Source organism: Taeniopygia guttata, chromosome 13, assembly GCF_048771995.1.
Source record: "Taeniopygia guttata chromosome 13, bTaeGut7.mat, whole genome shotgun sequence".
Lineage (NCBI taxonomy): Eukaryota > Metazoa > Chordata > Aves > Passeriformes > Estrildidae > Taeniopygia > Taeniopygia guttata.
In genome coordinates this window covers 14,637,380-14,651,417 of record NC_133038.1, presented here as the reverse complement: position 1 = coordinate 14,651,417, position 14,038 = coordinate 14,637,380, and the positions used below count along the sequence as shown (strand labels likewise).

General features: G+C 37.5%; 1 long non-coding RNA gene across 1 annotated transcript in view; it reads right to left on the bottom strand.

The window, feature by feature from the left end:
- Positions 1-1,004: 1,004 nt before the first annotated feature.
- The window catches only part of LOC115497099 (uncharacterized), a 64,392-nt gene continuing 51,358 nt past the window's right edge, over positions 1,005-14,038 (bottom strand). Inside the window, exons 5-8 of the long non-coding RNA XR_012058116.1 lie at positions 3,924-4,034; positions 3,300-3,382; positions 2,426-2,513; positions 1,005-1,994 (exon numbers count right to left, since the gene is read on the bottom strand). This is a non-coding gene — a long non-coding RNA (uncharacterized lncRNA). The remainder of the gene's footprint in view (positions 1,995-2,425; positions 2,514-3,299; positions 3,383-3,923; positions 4,035-14,038) is intronic.

The window sequence follows — 14,038 nt, the reverse complement described above, 5'->3', positions numbered from 1 at the left end:
CCTCCAACCCTGGAAATGCAGGTGCCTGTCAGGATCTGTGTCTGGGATATTCAGCTGTGAAACTGTTTGTTCCCACATTTCCTGGAAAACACCACACCCACAGAGCACATGCTCTCTGCCACAGCTGGAATTTTGTATTTCCTACAATTCCCTGACCTCATGCAGAGAGAAGATTTTCTCCACACAGATCTCTCTTCAGCTGTGTCTTTCTGACTGAATCAAGCAACTGCATTTTTACAGGGAGCACATCAACAAAATTATCATCATGTGACCCTTACGTGGCAGAACACCCCCAAATCTCTTAGAAAGCACACACAGTCAGGCCAAACTTAGTTCCTCTTGCACAACTGCTTTCTGTTTTACTGCATTTCTTAAAGACAGAAAGGGACACTCACAGTTCAAAAATATAAGTTGTACCTGAGGAACACTGAAGAATCCTGTATCAAGAGTTTTCCCCTTTGTTAAGTGGGATTTATCCACTCATTTGCCTTGGCTTTCAATTGCCTTTGTGTTCTGACAAGACCTTGGTCTGATAATTATGACTTCTGTCACACTTTTGCTCCTTTAAAGCCATGGTGTCCACTAGAATCAAAATTCAAGGTAGAAAATACCTTCCATACAATCTGTAAAGCTTCCCAAATAATATAATCAGATTTCATAAACAGTTTTACTTATAGAGATATGTTTTGTAAGTGTTCCTTTCTAAGATGTTTAGGTAAGAGCTGGAATTCAAAGTTAGCAAAGTTCATTTTCATGCAATTAGGAGTCCAAAAATAAAGGAGAAAAATAAAGTTTAAAAAATCCTTCAGCTGACATAAGCTTCTTCTAGCCCAATATTTAAAAAAACTGACTACTTACCCGGTGAAAGAAAAGTCAGTTCTATTCTGTCCTTTTCAAAAACTGTAAAAATTAAGAACATCATCCCCCATATCACCACTGACTTCTGAACTCTAATTCTATTCCATTACCCTGCCTTGAAAAATCTGACAACCCAGAAACACCTCCTGTGGAATTGTGTTTTATTAATTTTAAAGCATCTCACCAGTGAAAGAGAAATAAAATATAAACCAGCATAACAAATTCTAACATTGCATATTTTTAAAGTAGAATAAATCTCTATTTGATTATTCAGAGAAATACATTTGGTGTAGGAATAAAGCTACATCTCAACATTCAAACATGTCTACAAATATGATTGAATATCAATTGTAATGAACTACAGGAAAAGAGTGGCAGTACAAATGTTGGGCCAAGAAGATTTTGGGACAGAGCACTGAAACCACAAATTCCTCCTTATTCTTGTAGCTAGTTGCATTACAGAGTTATTACAGAAACTAGAATAGAAAGCATTTTTGGTTTTCCAGAAGTAATCTGCTCTTTGACCCTTTCCTCAGCAACATTTTTAAGATGAGGAAGGCAGCTCAAAACACAAATTGCAGTTCCTCCTTCACTGGCAGTTTCTTATCCTGTTTCCCCAGGCACAACTGAGACAACAGACAGTGACTTGAAGTAAATTTCAAATCTTCTGTTACTGCTCCAACAGGTTTTTGTTTAAAAGGAGAAAACCACGTGAGAAACTTCATGCCCAATTTCCTGATCTTTTTAATTAATTACATCAGTCTTTCCAGCCCTAGTGGGCTTAATTTGGGAAATGTGGGTTGAAAAAACCACTCTCAGAACCAATAACTTACTTTTTTTTCCATTCCACATGTTTAGCTTAAAACAAAGTCTACCTGCAAGAAACCATGCTATTATTGTACAGTTCAAAGTTAATTAAAAGAAAGAAGATTAAGAAGAAAGAAGAAGAAGAAGGAAAAAGAAGAAGAAGAAGAAGAAAAAGCAATTTCAGCAGTATAATAGAAGACAATACATGAAAATGGATGTAACTTAATCAGTCGAACTCCAAGTCTTTTCTTCAGCTCCTCTTAAATCTTTGGCCTTCATAGGATGGTTGAAATTCAAAATCAGGTCACAAAGCAGCAGCTGGCTTTCCACTGAAAGACGAAGGGCAGTGTATCAGCATGGCATTTATTGAATGACAGTGAATGATATCTACAGACAGCATTGTTTTAGTGTTCATCTATCAACTCACTCAAGAAGTTGAAGGATTGCCTTGTTTCACTTGCTTCAAGATAGTTAAATTCCGTTGGTGTTAGCATGTTAGCAATATTTGCATTAGAAGCTCTCAGTGTTCCTAGAAAGGAATGACTGATCACCTAGCAGACGTTTCCCATGGTTAACTAATGATTCTATTGCTCTCTAGCTACTGTTCCATTAATTTTTCAAAACACAAGAGCAAAGCTATTGCTTCATTACATTAAAACCCAGTTGTCTAACACAGAAAACCAGGCCATTCCAACTGCAGACTCTTAGAAGAAGGTCTTACACAGTTTTTTGTTTAACTGGATGGTGAAGTCAGAATTACCATTTATTTTCTTCAACTCATTGGACATTGTGTCAACATTTTTAATTGCAGCCTCAAGGTTAAACTGTCCATCAGAATTTTTGATCACCTGTATGAAATAGGAACAAAACATGACTGGCAGGGTATATATGACTCATAAACTCATTGATATAGATAATCATAACACTAATGACATTTTTGCTTTCATTTTCTTAAATAATATTTAACTAAATTATAATTTATCCACTTAGACATGGCAAATTACAACTATGGAAGGTGAGCACCAAACACTCAGGGCTGGAGTTTTTTTCCTGACACATTTTTCTTATAGAAACAACCACAGTGAAATTAATCATGTTTATGAATTCCTCTCAGCATCATTTTTCATGCTTGTTTTCGACCAAGCTTTTCCTACAGAATCAAAAATTAATCGAGAATAATCATTCAGCCACAAGATGGAGCTACAGTGACATTAACGTGGCCAAAACCTGGTCACTATTAACACTGAGTGTTAATGAATCTGCCAAAACATGCTCAGAAAGATTTGTAATTCGTTTATTATCAATATCTGCTTGTCTACTTTAGAAACTATATTCCTTGACTTTAAATTTTAATTAAAAACCAATCAAAATCTAGACATAAGACTATTAACCATTTGAAATGAAGTATAATTTGAAATTTCAAATGTGTACTATGCTTCTCTTAAGGAATTTTTTTCCTTATGAAACATTTCAAAGAGAAGTGCACATAGCACAGTTTCTGGCCTAGTTATAAGCTCCCTACTTATCATTCAGAAATTCTAAAATCTGGAAAAACTCTGTGTGATTCATAAATAGTCTTCCTTATGTAGAAAATCTCAGCACATTAAGAAGCATGACCAAAATAATTAGCATACATTTAACGTAGATTCTTTGTCTGAGTCTCTTTTCCTTTCAGTCAGTGGCTTTATGTTGAGTTCATCAGTCATGGCTGAGGCTTCTGAAAAGACAACTCCCAAATTATTAAGGATTATTAAGTATAAAACATAAAAATGTAAATATCTCACATAAAATATATAATAAAATTTTAAAATATAACAACTAGACATTAGTTACATTAGTGTTATTTTAAAGTAGAGTCTAAGAGCTCAAATGGTTTTAATTAATCTGAGGAAGAATCAAAAGCTTGGGTTTTATTTCTTTTACTTTCTTTTAGGGGCAACATTTCAGAATTTTTTCAGGAGTTCAAGGTGGAATTACCAACAGTGTGTAAGTGTTTGAGTAATGGTGATGAAGAATTCCTCTAACATATTCCTGTACTTTTTAAACTAAAATTTTCTGAGAGAGCTAAAAAGGCATTGCAATTGGTTTCTAACACCAATTTATAGACAGAAAATCTAAAACACACACACAAAAAAGTGTTGACTGTCTATGGTGGTGCATCTTCCCTGGGCTACACTATGCTCTGAGGCTTTTTAAGAGACTCTAAAACACTCTTTAGGCACTGTCTGCTGGCCAGTAACAGAGCAGAGATTGAATACCTGATCCCTGGGCTTGTTCTTCCCCCATTCTTCCTGCTTGTCTCTCCTTACACATCGGACACCTTTGGGCAAGCTGAAGTGTGTGACAGTCACTGGTAAGATGTTCCAACCCTAAAAAAGGGGGAGAAAAAAGGGGAGGAGGGTTATTTCACCCTGGGGTGTGTTTTCAGAAGGGGTGCAATGACACGAGGCAGAGGGTGCTCAGCCCTGGGGCAGTAAGTGCCCCCCAAAAAGACCTCAGGGACGGTACAACTCCTTTGGGCTCCTGTGGGTCACTGCCCTGCACAGGGTGAAGCCCCTGCACAGGAGCCAGTCCCCCAAAACTCCAAAATGAGCTGAAGATGGTTTATGTTGGAATGCACCATAGAGGTGTTCTGGCTCTGCCTTGCCTGCCATGGACAGGGACACCTTCCACTAGCCCAGGTTGCTCCAAGCCCTGTCCAAGCTGGCCTGGAGCACTTGCAGGCAGCAGGGGCACATACTGCTGGCACAGCCAGGATGAGCTGCTCCCTCCTGCAGCAGGAGGATGTGCAGACCCCCAGGGGCAGCCTCTCAGCAAGGAAAGCCCTGTGGTGTGTCCCTCTCCCAGCACATCAGAGGTCAGTGGGTTGCAAGAGTCCTGGGGGAGGCACAATTTTAGGAGAAGATGGTAAAAAGCAATTGTGAATGTTGCAAAAGCTGAAGAAGAAATGGAGACAAGAGGACTGAGGTGTCAGCAGGGGGCGGTGGATGAGGAATGAATTTCCTGCTGGCCTTTGAGGCCCTGCCTGTGGAGAGCTTATTGCAAGTGCACCAACTGATTAATAAACAGTGAGTTCCTTTTGGTCATCAATTCACGTTCACATGGAGTAAAGTAAGTTATACTATTTGAGCAAGCCTTAATAGTGAACCTGAATTTAAGGAAGCCAAGAGAGGCACTTTGCTAGACAGATTTATCCATTTAGACCATGCTCAGTGTTAATTTAACAATGACCACTGCCCTCAGAAGCACACACTTGACTTGAGTTGGAATCAACACAGCCTGCTAACTAATGACTGGGCTTGGGAACTGCTCATTTCTTCCCCGGTCTGTGCTGTAGTACATAAAGCCAGGGACACCAAGCAGGGAAATGGCTGTCAGCACTTTTCTTTAATTTACTGGAACCACTTTTCCTGCTGCTCAGCATTCATCTGTATTTTGAACTCGTTGTTTGGCACCAGTGGAGAAGGAATAACCAGCACCTCTGAGGAGAGTGGAGTTACTTGGATGTGCAGTAGAGAACAGATGGACGGGGTGTGCTTGGGATGTGCTTTCATGATATTTCTTCTTTAAAACAAAGCATTCTAAATGTATTGGTTTATGACTGAATTGGAACTCAGAACAGCATTTTCTGGTATGGCACAATTAAACTGTGATTCAAAGAGAAAACATGATATGCTGCTTACATTGTGGGGCTTTCTGGAGATGAGAAATGCAGAGCAGGAAACCCTTCACACATACACTAATTCCTGTACTACAGCCTTTCAATTTACAACCTCTTGCCAGCACCCCAGTGCAAACAAGTTAACTGTGCCCTTTCTGTGGCCTCTAAGGAAAAAGTCCAGCTAAAGCTGCTGATTTTACTGGTAGAATACAAAATAGAGCTGTGTACAAAAGAACATACAAGGTGATTTTATATGTCCTCTAAATATAAAAGAACCTACAAAAGTTTATATAAATATAGATACAAAGAAGCAAAATGGTATCCTAGCAAGGTCCTGAAAATATTTGTGTCAGTAGAAGGAGCAGTTATTTCCTTCACTAACCTGTAAAGCAGAATGCTTCAACTGATAAACCCTCTTTCTGTCACTTTACTTTCTACATTTGGATGTTTTTTCAACATCATATAAATAATAATTCCCATTACACTTCTCATTTTTCTGTAAACTAACAGTGCAAGGAAAAATAGGTTGTTGTAATAACCAGAAAAATTAGATTCAAAATATGTACAATAAACTGAGTTGCCAGAACTAATTGGACAAACCAGATAGAGTGGTTCTTAAAGACAGGGCCTTTCTAAAAATATCTCCAACAATGTGAGGTATTAACCAACAAGGTGACCAACAGTGCAGGAAATTGACTGTATGCAGCATTAAAAAAAAAAAAAGAGAGTAAGAGATATTTGATTTCTACACCTGAATTTACTTGGAACAGAAACACTTTCTGGATTTTCTTTATAAGGCAATATTTCAAACTGAAACACTGAAATTACAGGTTTAAATTATTAAGTTATACCTCTGTGAGGAGCATTCTCATCGGTGTTGCTGGCAATTTCACATCAGCATTTCAGTTTATGAGCTGCAGTTTGCTCTTTGCCTGAAGTGAACCCACAGGTTTATGTGCAAAGATACCCAGAGCTGAAGCTCCTCAATCACAGGCTCCTCTGGCCATGGGTGGTACTTTACACACAAAACCCTTCTGTCCCCAGAGGCTTTTGAAGAACATATTCACTTGTGAAACTGTTCAGACACTTTTATGAATCCCTGATAAAGACAGAATTACTACCAAACCAGTTCTCTAAGGAGGGGAAAAGATCAGGAAGACTAGAAATATATTTCAGGATAGAGAATTAGGGTTATGATGAGAATGATGCAGCTATAACAGGTAGATCACTCTCCAGCACTGCCTTCCTCACCTCTGCAGTAAAATTACCCTAAGCAGGACTTCAGACAAAATAAAGCAGTTAAATACATAACCACTGGACAGGAGAGTTTGAAAACAAAGGATATACAAAATTATTTTCTTGTGTAGTAAGAGATGAAGTAGAGAGAGAGAAACCACAATCTTGTATTATATCTTATGGTTACAAAGATGTTTTAAAGAAAGTGTTCTAGTGGGAAGTAGAAAAAAATGTATTGACTTCAAAATAATATTTTAGTGAGCAGCCTTATAAACATTTAGAGAGACTGTCTTTTAAGGAAGTCATATTTATGCCACTGCAGTAACAGATGAGACATAAGGAAATCACAGTGTTACCAAGGTTGAAAGAGACCTTTAGGTTCATCTAATCCTGCCATCTACCACCATAATCATCCTTAAACCATATCCCCAAGAGCCTTATGAAGTTTTACTGAAAATATTACCATTTGCTGTTACTCTGAAGGATTTAGCTTTCATAAAAGATTCCCTAGTGGGTCTAAGACAAGTGTTTAAAGTTTCAATGCATGTTATTAAACTTTCACATGAAAAGCTTTGACAAAAGAGAAACTGATTTTTTACCATCACCTAAGTATAAAAATTTTTTATCCAGATTGCAAGGAAAGTCAAATAGCAACGAAACCAACACACACACACAATACAATGCAACCTTGACAAATGACAAAATACTGTATTTCTCACAAAATACTGTATTTCATAAGCTCTGCAGCACATGTCAAATTTTAAGTGATGAAAACTGCTAAATGCTGAAGGCAGCCTGACCAGCTCATGGTACAAAGACAGTAAAGCAAAAACCAGACTTTGTCTTTAAAAGTTACAGTCCAAGTATTTGAGGCTAAGAGTGGTAGGTAGAAAAGAGTGCTAAGCAAATGGCCTTGTCTTAAAACCTGCTCATGAAATGGGAAGAGTAAATCCTGAGTTAAAATATATGTTTGTGGCATATATTATATGCCACAAATATAGTGGCATAGTATATTTGTGCCATAGTATAATAGGTGAAACCTGTTATAGCTAATGGGTGAAGTATAATGTTATAGTACATATGAAGTATAATGTTATACTATAATAGGTGAAACCTGTTTGCTTGCGTTTTCAGCCAGGAAACTTCAAGAAATTATGTAGCACACAATGTTACATGATATAACACATAATACAAATTTCTGAGACTGTTTTCATAATACCCCATTAAGAAAATATTAAAACCAAAAAGTTGCACCTACAGAATGAAAACTACTGCAGCCTTTCACAGAAGAAATGTAATTATTTTTAAACAATAAAGAGCATAAGCTTATGCTTTGTAGATAGTCTAGAAAGTGTTCACTTGGTGATCTGGAAAGTTTTTTTATGTGTAGTAGTATGTATATAAAATATGTTTAATAGTGTCTGAACTATAGCTTAAAAGTGATTCTGAAATGTAATATTTAAGGTAATTATATGTCCTGTTAAGGATTGGAATATTCAATAACTGAAGACAAGTGCACAACTAATGCTAATACAGATGGAATTTTATGCTGAAGCTGCTTAGTTGGCATAAATATCTTTTATACGAAAATAAAGGTATATTTCCTGAGCTCATTCATATGTAAGACTTGTGCTGCTTAATTTTTTAGTAAACTCAGGTAAATAGGTGAAGAGTTTCTTAAAAGATGAACAGTAAATATCAATTAGGTCCTGGTGGAATAACTGGAACAATTAATCATGAATGCTATTTTTAGTGGAACCTGGGGAGATTCACAAATATTTTTGCTTTCTTCATAGTCCAGATATGAAGGAAAGTCTCTGGAGAGCTCCTGGTTAAAGCTTGGCATACAAGCTCTGAGCCACTGGAATTTGGAGGTATGACTGATCTGCCAGGGTTTTTTAAATTGAACTTCAAATACATTCATAAGTTGAGTGGAAGATTTTCAAGAAGATTCTAGAAATTCCTCATGCTTTCTGGATTTGATAAGAGAAGTGATTTCTGATGCTATCAAATATTTTCCCAGCTCATCATAAACCATTGAAATGACATAGGGCTTGACAGCAATTGTGAACCTTTACTTGCTCACAAGCAGCTGTTTAGAGCCAAAGAAGTGTTTGCTTCTAGTTCTCAGGGACACTCACATCTGCTTCTCTACAACTTTTCTTTACTAGATTCCATTTAAAAACATTTTGTTCATCCACCCAGGGAAAGTAAGTTTATAAAGCAAGGAATTGTGAAATTGTCTCCAGATCCTAAGAAACCAGTGAATCCCTTCTGACTGGGATGTCATTGCTTAACAGCTCTGTTTTTACAGATATTTTACCATTGCTCCTTTATCTTCATAGATTTTTATAGCAGTAACACAGTGCCTGAAATATTGCAGAGAGAAATAAGGGAGTGTGCTAATGGCAGTAAGTCAAGTTTATAATTTGCTACACTACAAGTTAGCCCTTCTTCATTTAAATGAATTTAATACCATCAGCTGTAATGGTTACAGACACGATGTAGATATTACAGCTTCTATTAGCTGCTTCTATTGTAATTATCCACACTATTTTTCATTTGTCAGCATGCATACATTACTACATGAAATGCCTTATATATAGACATTAGAAGTACAGAAATGAGAACTGAACAAAAGAATTTAATTCTGCTCAGGGAAATGGTATTATCATTTTGAAATTACAGGTTTGATTACTTCTGTTGCTTTATCAGGGGACTAATTTTTGATTTACTCATGACGAGGCACAACAAAACATCCTGAAGCAATTCCTGTCTCGGCTATTTGAATGGGCATTTCCCTGTAACGAAGGCCTTTTTTGTAAATTATTTATTTCATAAATAAAGAATTCACTCTTGCAACACTGTTTATACTCTATAAGTACAACTGTGTCACAAATTCCACCTAACACACTCTAAGTATTACAGTCTCTGCAAGATGGAACTGGAGAGCAGCAAGAGGGAAGCCACTAGATGCCCTCGTTCCATAATCAAAGCGTGTTGGGCAAAGGAAGCAGAGCATGCTTGCCCTAAAAGGCCGGTGATTCAGCCCAAATGTGAGAAAGAAAGTAGCTAAAAGATGTCAGAGAATTGATGCCATTGCCTTGAAAGCACACTGTGTCAGCTTCCCACCAGGGATGCTGTGATCGGGGGAAGGCTGTAGTAGGGGGAAGCAGTAGGGAGAATGTGTTAAATCAGTTATTTCAACTGCAATTTAACAGTTTTCCAACTCGGAGCAAGACTGCTCTGAAATAGCTATGTGAGAAGTTAATCAGTTTTTAGCTGTGATCATTTTGTGGCAGCTACTTAGTCTCAAAGACTAAGACCTGTCACTGTCCCTGGGGGGATTTAACAGACATAGATGTGACACTTGGGGACACAGTTTAGTGGTGGCCTTGGCAGTGCTGGGGAAATGGTTGGACTTGATGGTCTTAGACATTTTTCCTTCTTTAACAATTCTATGATTCTATGTTTTCAAAATTGGGAATCAGGCCGTTTTCCCTGTTGCTTCACTAAACTTGATGATTAGCTAAGAAAATCAATAAAAAATAATGCCAAAATTATTCTTCTTTTCAGAGTCTGTCCTGTTCAGATAAATTTTACATATATACCATTTTACATTTTAAATGTGCAATGAGACTGTATGAGAAAAAGTAATCCAAAACTCCTCAAAAAGACAAAAATGAGAATTTGGAAGACAGTTCCAGGAATAGGTCTGACAGTTGATAATTTCTCTTGTAAACTCTAAATGGGTGAAAACTCTTATGACATTACTAGGTTTCTTTGGAACCACAGAGGAATAATTTTATGACAAGTTAGGCATATTTAAATGCAGCAAAATGTCTATAGTTATATATAATCCCCATTTCTGTGCATTCTGATATATTAACAGTGACATTTACCCAGGGAAATATTTCAGAACTCTTTTTTATTGTGCTCATTTTTCAACTAGTTTGGAAGCAGGATAAATCATGGAAAGGATATGTGTGATTTGGTTATCAGACTGATGCTGCAGACACACTGGAACAGCACCACAGCACAAAGAACTGGGAGGTGCTTCCCCTTCCCACAAATAACACAGGAGCTGGATTTAGTAGTAAATGTAGTAAGTCAGTCCTAACATTTTCAAACTACCTGGACAAGAAATAGCACAATATGTGGATTTCATAAAGTCCAATGTGGCTGTCAAGACTTAATACCAGCTGACAGTGTATTTACCTTACCAATCCAGTCACCTTTTCAGTGCCCTGATTGTTTCCCTGCACATGATGGATCTGTGATCCCTCCAGCAGGGTGAGAAACACATCCCAGACATCACCAGGTACAAGGTAAGGCATGTGTGCCATGCCAGCTGCCCCTCTGCTTTCTGTGCCTATCACAGCTCTGTGCTGGTGCCAGTCAACTCACAAAAGGTGTTTTGACATCAATAAGAAGTTAAATGAAAACTTTTCCTTCAGTTTTAAATCTAGAGCTAATTAATATTTACACACTGTACCTTCTCCCCTCATCACAGATAGCCTAAAATCCAGGCTCTCTGGATCCTATGCAGAATTGCATATTATATAAATGCTTGCAATCAAAATATCCTATTGTAGCCCAGCAGACAAAATAACTTCCTGGACTTGTATAAATTTACATTGTGAGGCTTTCTCCCCTGACATCTCAGGTGTACTTTCTGGAAGTGTGGCAAAATATTTAAATAAAAGGGTACTGTCTGCTGTATTTTGCAGCCTTGCTTCCCAAAATTAGTTTACTCAGTTCCAGCCCTGAGCAGCAGCAGGCATGGACTCCCTGACAGGGACAGCAGCAGGCATGACTCCCTGTCAGCTTTGCTGAGGGCACATCCCAAAGCAGTGGATGTGGAGCAATGCACCCCAAACATTTGCAGATGCAGGCACTCTGATGTGGCTGCAAGAATTGAAATTACCTGGCCAAAGTTCCCTACTTTTCTGCTTGGCTCCCACTGGAGGTGCAGAAATATCCCAGCAGCAAAGAGCTGTGGGTTCAGCCAGAGACAACACAAAGCACCAGATTAGGCTCTGTACACACCAAGAAAATAAAAATGGCCTGTTGAAAGTAGAGCTTTACAAACTAATTTAATAGGTTATTTTTGTTCCTACCTTCCTCAAGAACCTGAGGAATTTGATATAGAATAGTTGGTTTCACTTTGGAGAATTCATGTACAATCACAGATAACATTACTTGACAGGTATTATACCAATTTCCTAATCCATTCCCACTATTCCTCTGCACAGTCCTCAGAAGGAGCAAAATAAAGCAGGATTATTTCTTAAGGTTTAATACTGCTTAATATATCTTTTGACATGCTTAATATATCTGGGACATGTAAATCACTATAAATTGCCTTCCAAAGTTAAATGAGATACAAAAAATGTTCTGACATCAGTTGCCAATTTATGCATAATAGTAAAGGATTTTGTTGCTGACAATTGTAATAGTTAGCTCTAAATAAGGAATTTGAAATCTAAATCTATGAAATTGAAAACTCCTTTACCTGTGTAAATATTCACCTTTTCTGAGTACACTTGTCTCAATATTTTATTCACAAAACCCCTCCTGTAATCTTCTTTTGAATTAACATTCCTTGAAGATATTTACTTTGAATTTACACTCTTGAAATGTAGATGATAAGAAAAATGAGCAGCAACTAAAGAAACTGTTCACTGCTGGTCAGGCTCCTTGTTCATGGTTGTAATGAAACTGCAGGTTTTTGTACCAGAACTGCAGAGGTTACTCAGAAAGAGACCTAGAGGGATCCTAAGGAACTGTCTCTGAACTAAACCCATGAGAGCATAAAAATGTTATTCAATCAGAAGTACAAAATTTTTCTTAGTGAAAATTTGAATGCAGCCAAAAGTTTGGCCTTGAAGGGTTAAAGCACAGTGTTATTTCAGCAACTGAACAGTAAAAATCTCTGTGTGGCTCTAAAATCAAGGAAGAAAGGAAGTAGAGAGAATAAGATCACAGAATAAAAGGGATCTGCTGTAATAATGACTTTGGTCTGGTACATATCCCTTAGTAATTTATGTAAGTGCCTTTTACACCTTATCATCTGATCATAACTTGGGGTCTTTGGTACCTTGGTTGATACCAACAGTTGATCACTGAACTTTAGCATCATTTTGGTCTTGATGCTCTGTTCTCATCCTGACCCCACCTTAGCATTTAAATGAATCAATGGGGCTCCACTGAGAGTCATGAGAGCATTTATTTTCTGGAGAAATGATGACATTTAACTGCCCAAGCTTTTTATGACACCTAGGTTATATTGCTTCTGTGCCTGCTTTTTATAGCTTTCTCCTCTAGCAAGAACTTGTGATGTAAATGTATAAGAAATGCTTAAAAGAATCACAAATAAAGGAATCTGGAAGTGTAAAATCCTACTCTGACTTACTTAAATCATCATATCTCATCAGGGGAATGTGCATTGTGTACATATAATAAATCCCAGCCTCTCTTGCAAATCAGCATTTGGTGATGCAAAAATTCATCAGTTCTCTGATATTTAGTGTTTTATAAGCTACTCATTGGGTCTGCTCTCAGGAAGGCCATCTTTTAACTGTTACAAGTTTGGTTTTGATTACTGTACCACTGAAAAATAAAAGTACCACATAGTCATTCCAAAATAAGAAGGTCAAAATACTTTACCAAAATGATTGATGCAAAGTTGTTTTATTACCTTTTTGTTACCAGTTTCTCAGACACAAAGGTCTATCAGCTGTTGAACACTACTGGGCAGCCTGACCTGGTCACTTTTTGAAAAAGCTGCCAGAAGCAACTTTAATGTCAAAGTTCATTAACAGTGATCACATTAACAAGGATTTATTGTCAACTGCTGGTGTAATAAAATACATTTAAAATGCTTTGGGTGTAGAGTCTGCTGTGCCTAACCATGCTGGCATTGCTCACTTTTGAAAAGTGTTGCATGATTTACCACTTAGCCTAGGCACTCTTGTTTGATTAAATCCCTCTTTCCTTGCTTCTGGGAAGCAGAATTGGCAGCAACAAAGCATCTTTAATATTCTATGTAGCACACCTCTAGAGGTTTTTGAATACATAAGTTCAAATTTTGGTTTAAAAGCTCCCTAAATTTGATTTTACTTGGCTGCAAATAGGTAACATGAAAATGAGCAAGTAAAATATTACAGCTGGTGCAGAAAAGAATTTAAATTTCCACCTACTAAAGTACTTCAGTCTAAGGTGAAGCTGAATTGTGAGTCACTGGAGCATTCCCTCCTCGTCTCTGTAGAGCTGCCCGATTAATGAGTCTGTCACAGGTAACCCTGGGGCTACAGGATACAGCAGCTGGGAAGTGACATAAAGTCACTTTAAATAGAGCTCTGTACACCTGTCAGATAATTAAAATTTTTGGACAGTGCAAACAGTTCATGATGTGAAGGACAACCTGGTTAATAGGCCTAGGAACAAGCCATTCAATTGCTTTCAGAAGGAATC